Below are 6590 nucleotides of genomic sequence, written 5' to 3' on the forward strand. Positions count from 1 at the left end.
TGTAAGAGGATTGGTGGAAGAGGTGGTGAAAATCTAGCTTGTTCCTATGTAGGTTATGACCATTATGAACATGGCGCTCCTCTGAATATAAGTAATCTATAAATATAAAAGCGAAAATGTATGTATGTGTGTTCGCTTTTTCTGTATGTCTACAAAAGGCTTTTTTCAGAGAAGCGGTCGGTCGCTTCACAACTTTTTAAAACTTTTTATATCACATATAAATCGTAATATCTCACAGTTAACAACGAAGCTCGCCTGTCTATTTAATTTGCTCGATTTCGGGAAGATAAATATTCAACACTTGTCGCTTGCCGCATGTGGGTTAGTCTTTTTCCTATAACATCTTGGGAAAAAAAAAAAAAAAAAAAAAAAAAAGCGTTCCACAGTAAATGAAATACTATCCCGCAGTCAAACTTGACCTCATTAACTCATTAATACGGGCACCTGCCAAATCCAAGTAATTAAATAAATTAAAACGTGTTTCCGTTAGCATCTCGTGGTGGGGCAATGGTTAACGTCGCACTTTTTTTTTTTCACACTTTAATTTACAACTTTGCCTCAAGGGTTCGGGTTCGATCCTCATACTTACCTACATAAACATTTTTTTAATCCCCACCCCCACCCCCGGAGTTTCCAGACACACCTCCAAACACCCGTCAACGCTGGGTACCCCTCGCTAGTCTATAAATATAAAAGCAAAAATGTATGTATGTATGTGTGTTCACTTTTTCTGTATGTCTACAAAAGGCTTTTTTCAGAGAAGTGGTCGGTCACTTCACAACTTTTTAAAACTTTTTATATCAATATAAATTGTAATATCTCACAGTTAACAACGAAGCTCGCCTGTCTATTTAATTTGCTCGATTTCGGGAAGATAAATATTCAACATTTGTCGCTCGCCGCATGTGGGTTAGTCTTTTTCCTATAACATCTTGGGAAAATAAAAATCCTGCAGTCAAACTTGACCTCATTAACTTATTAAAACGGGCACCTGCCAAATCCAAGTAATTAAATAAATTCAAATGTGTTTCTGTTAGCATATCGTGGTGGGGCAATGGTTAACGTCACAATTTTTTTTTTTCAAACTTTAATTTACAACTTTGCCTCAAGGGTTCAGGGTTCGATCCTCATACTTACCTACCAAAACATTTTTTTTAACCCCCACCCCCGGAGTTTCCACACACACCTCCAAACACCCGGGCAACACCGGATAACCCTCGCTAGTCTATAAATATAAAAGCGAAAATGTATGTATGTATGTGTGTTCACTTTTTCTGTATGTCTACAAAAGGCTTTTTTCAGAGAAGCGGTCGGTCGATTCACAACTTTTTAAAACTTTTTATATCACATATAAATCGTAATATCTCACAGTTAACAACGAAGCTCGCCTGTCTATTTAATTTGCTCGATTTCGGGAAGATAAATATTCAACATTTGTCGCTCGCCGCATGTGGGTTAGTCTTTTTCCTATAACATCTTGGGAAAATAAAAATCCCGCAGTCAAACTTGACCTCATTAACTCATTAAAATGGGCACCTGCCAAATCCAAGTAATTAAATAAATTCAAACGTGTTTCCGTTAGCATCTCGTGGTGGGGCAATGGTTAACGTCGCACGTTTTTTTTTCACGCTTTAATTTACGACTTTGCCTCAACGGTTCGGGTTCCATCCTCATACTTACCTACCAAAACATTTTTTTAACCCCCCCCTGGAGTTTCCACACACACCTCCAAATACCCGGGCAACGCCGGGTACCCCTCGCTAGTGTTTTAATAATACAAAATAATGTGTATGTGAATGTGTTCTATAGGTAAATAAGGTAATGGCTAATGGTGTAAACATAATAAGTTTTTATGTCTCATCTGTTAATTTCAACCTACGCTAGTTTCGTCCAGAGGGGGAAAATTGTGCCTACTTTATCTACATATATAAAAGCGAAAATGTATGTATGTATGCATGTATATATGTATGTATGTTTGTGTGTCTGCTAAAAACTTTCGATAGACAGAACAAAAATTCACAAATTTGGTCTCATATGAAAGCCCTATTTTTCGCCCGACAAATATCGAAAAATTGGCCAAAAACGTTAATTTTTTTCACCCTGACATCAGCACTTTTCTACAGGGGGGGTGGGGTCAGCAAAAACCGTCCTCTCATGACGAGATCGGTTCTACGCATGCGTCAGATGACGTCATAACCTGATTTAATTTAAATATTTGAAGAACTAACTAAATTTCATGTAGGTCGTGTTGGGTCAGTTGGTTAGAGCGTTGGGTCATTATCCAAACGTTTTGGATTCGTATCGTGGTATGAGATTTCTTCTTTTTTTTTTCGATTTTTTAAATTTTAATATTGAAGCAGGGTTATTTAAGCCATTTTTCAGGTGTTTTCAGATTTTTTAACGTTTTTTTTTTTTTACTTAGGTTTTCATTAACACCCCACCCCCGCCCGACCACACACACCCAAAAACACCTGGACAACGCTGGGTACCCACGGATTTTTTAAATTTTAATATTGAAACAGGATTATTTAAGCCATTTTTAACGTGTTTTTGTTTATTTGGTTTTTATTTTTCAGATTTTTTAAAGAAGTTTTAACGGTCGTTTTTCTGTTTTCTTTTTTGTTTTTGTTTTTCCGATTTTTACATTTACCATCGTTTGTTTGCCTTACGTTAGTTTCTTTGTGTTTTTTTTTCAATTTTTTAATTTTTATTTAATATTTAAAAATATTTACTTCGTTTATTCTTATGTTTTGATTACCCCCCCCACACACACACCGCCCGCTTTATTTTTCAAATTTTTTAAAGAAGTTTTATCGTTCGCTTTTCTGTTTTCTTTTTTTGTTTTTTTTTACTTCTTATGTTTTGATTAACATCCCCCACCCTCGCCCGAGCACACACACCTCCAAACACCCGGGCAACGCCGGGTACCCCCCCCCGTTGTATGTTTGTGTGTCTGCTAAAAACTTTCGACAGACAGAACAAAAATTCACAAATTTGGTCTCATATGAAAGCCCCATCCTTCGCCCGACAAATATCGAAAAATTGGCCAAAAACGTTAAATTTTTCACCCTGAAATCAGCGCTTTTCTACAGGTCAGCAAAAACCATCCTCTCATGACAGAGTCGCTTCTACGACGTCGTAATCTGATTTAGTTTAAAGATTTTAAAAATTGATCTAATCTCTATGTCGTGTTTGGTCAGTTGGTTAGAGCGTTGGGTCATTATCTAAAGGTTTTGGGTTCGAATCGTGGTGTGAGATGTCTTTTTTTCTTTTTTTTTTTTTCGATTTTTTAAATTTTAATATTCAAGCAGGGTTATTTAAGCCATTTTTCACGTAATGTTCGTTTTTCTGTTTTTTTTTTTTACTTCGCTTATTCTTAGGTTTTCATTAACACCCCCCACCCCCAACCGACCACACACACCCAAAAACACCCGGAGGTTTATTTCAGCCATTTTTCTCGTGTTTTTTTTTTTTTTTTTCAGATTTTTTAAAGAGTTTTTACCTTCGTTTTTCTGTTTTCTTTTTTGTTTTTGTTTTTCCGATTTTTACATTTAACATCGTTCGTTTGCCTTACGTTAGTTTTTTTTGTGTTTTTTTTTTTCGATTTTTTTAAGTTTTAACTTTTTTTATATAATATTTAATTTTTATTTAATATTTAAAAATATTTACTTCGCTTATTCTTATGTTTTGATTACCCCCCCCCCCGTTTGCCTGACGTTACTTTTCTTGTGTGTTTTTTTTCGATTTTTTTAAGTTCTTACTTCGCTTATTCTTATGTTTTGATTACCCTCCCCCCCCCACTGCCCGAGCACACACACCTCTAAACACCCAGGAAATGCCGGGTACCCCACCGCTAGTTATATATAAAAAATATAATATAATATATATATATATATATATATATATATATATATATATATATATATATATATATATATATATATATGATGAAAATAATGGAAATAGTATTGCGACAAAATAGAGAAAATAAAAAGGAACAAACCGTATTATGTGTTCATCAACGTTTCGTCTTTATTTCGAGACTTCCTCTGGATGAATGAGATTAAGAAACCAAAAAATATACCAGTACAAAATATTTGAAAATGTTTCACGTGCACAGTGTGACGCAGTTCTATTTCTATTATATATATATATATATATATATAATATAAATATATTATATATATACATATATATTATAAATATAATAATGTATATATATATATATATATATACACATATATATATATATATATATATATATATATATATATATATATATATATATATATATATATATATATAAATGAAAATTACAATTGAATTTACCAAAATGATCCAAGATGGTAAAATTAAAGTAAATTATAAATATTAAAGAATTAATATTTATAAAATTATCTCAGCCAGATATAAAAGCTCGATAATACCAAATAGGAAATAGAGCTTATAATATGAGCAAACAGTTAATGAAATATGTTAAAAAACACTTTGAAATGAGTTAAAAACATTTAATCTGAAAAGGAAGCACTAGATAAATGGATAGTCCTTAATCCATGGAGTTTCGAAGAAATACTCTCCTTCTCATCAGAGGGTAGGAATTAGCAAAATGTGGGATCGGATTTTGCATGCAGAAGTATTTGATGAAACAACAAATAAGTCAAAGATCTTACTTGAAAACAAAATAAGTTAAGCAGAGGGAATATGGTAAAGAAAAAGGTGATTACACATTAATGGATAGTCTGATGGAAAATAAAAAAATCCAGTGACGGTAAAATCCAAATGTAAAACTTCAAGAAAAGTAAAAGAATTTCCATTTGTACATGTATAATCCAAGGAAATCCCGTAATTGGAAGAAGATGGTCCATAATAATCCAAAGGCAGAAATTCATGGAATAATTCACAAAAATGTGTACAAGGAAAAAATAATATTAATAAAAGAAAAATAAGATGTGCTTTTCACTCTACTTCCGAGACATAACTATATATATGTGTGTGTGTGTGTGTGTGTGTGTGTGTGTGTGTGTGTGTGTGTGTGTGCATATAATATAAAGAACAAGAAAGAAAGAAAGAAAGAAAGAAAGAAATTTTCACCAACATATATTTTATTGTCTTTTTAGTTTGTTTTTGTATGTCGTACCCGACTTTTAATTTTGTTCTTTGCTCTACAAAAGGAGTTTTTATATCCAATATTTTGTTCAAAGCATCGTATCAAAATATGATAGTCTTTGGACCCATTCTCTTTATTCTAGATCATGTTTTCAGAGATGACCTTCATTTAATTTGATGCATTTCTTGGGGTGTAATTCAAATTTGTTCATGACAACCTTACGAGCCAATTCAGGTATAGCTCTGATTTTCTTCTTGGTGGCTTCCTTTTGTTCCATGCATAGCTCCATTTTTAAGCTAACCAAAGAGAATAAAATCGTGACTTGGGGGAGGTAATCTCTGGGCTTTGAGGTGTTCACTCAAAATTAGTCCTGAAACTGATTGCACAGCCTTCAATGTTCTCTTTCAGTCTATCCTTGGACAGAACTGAAGTTTGCTCCATCTTGCTGTAACCAGATATTTATAGTAAGTAATGCTTATATGGTCTGGAACTCATTCTTGCATTTTGCATCTTGTATTTTGAACTCTGTTGAACTGACTTTCTCAATCTATTGATCAATTTGGCTGTATACTTCTTCCAGCAGCTTTAATGGATTGGACAATTGTCACAGTCTGCAGTGAGATTAACCACTGTCCCATAATCCTCAAAAGTCATTCGCCCAGTTTTGAAGTCTTTTTCACATGTGAATCGATACACGAAAGTGTACTGTACTTTCTTGGGTGAGTCTGTCATGAAATAATGTTTGATGTAGTATATTCTTTGATGGCGTTCCCATTGAGATTCAGTAATGTTTGATGTAATATATTCGTTGATGAAGTTCCCATTGCGATTCAGTTGGGCTAACAGATGTTGCTTCTGCTATGTTCTGTATATCCCTGTATTTAAAATATACCCAGAAAATGAAATATAGGGTGTTGGGGAGTGGGTTCTGGTTGTTAGATGGCCACCCAAAATCAGTTTGGAAACTGATCATACTGCTTCCCACGTTCTATTTCAGCCTATCTCAAAACAGATTTGAAGTGTGAGAACTTGCTTCGTCTTGCTGCAATAATTTTATAACAAGCGATGAAGTGGAACAAAATCAGATGATAAATGAGATTTAGAAACAATGATCACTAAATTTTGATTAAAATTATTATTTATTTATTTATGACTTAGTGAAATTAGCACAAATATGACAACCATACATTTTTAATGAAGTGTACAGTTTGTAAATGTTTGAATGTCACAGCTGAATTAATTGTTAATTCTCTCGGTCCATGTGGATATGATCCATTGAGCTTAGAGAAAGCATTTGATATCCACAGCAGCAAGATGCCCAAAGCATCTATCGGAATAGCTGGAGCTTAAAAACCATGTTTGCAAAGAGATAATCTTTTTGAATCTGTGCTGCAAAAGAGAGTTGCACCACCCTGTATATCTTGCTATACTTACCCAGCATTGAATACTGTGACTTCATTTTAGTTTCAAATTTTATTTATTT

Source organism: Euprymna scolopes, chromosome 8 (assembly GCF_053919585.1).
Source record: "Euprymna scolopes isolate OS-2025 chromosome 8, ASM5391958v1, whole genome shotgun sequence".
Lineage (NCBI taxonomy): Eukaryota > Metazoa > Mollusca > Cephalopoda > Sepiida > Sepiolidae > Euprymna > Euprymna scolopes.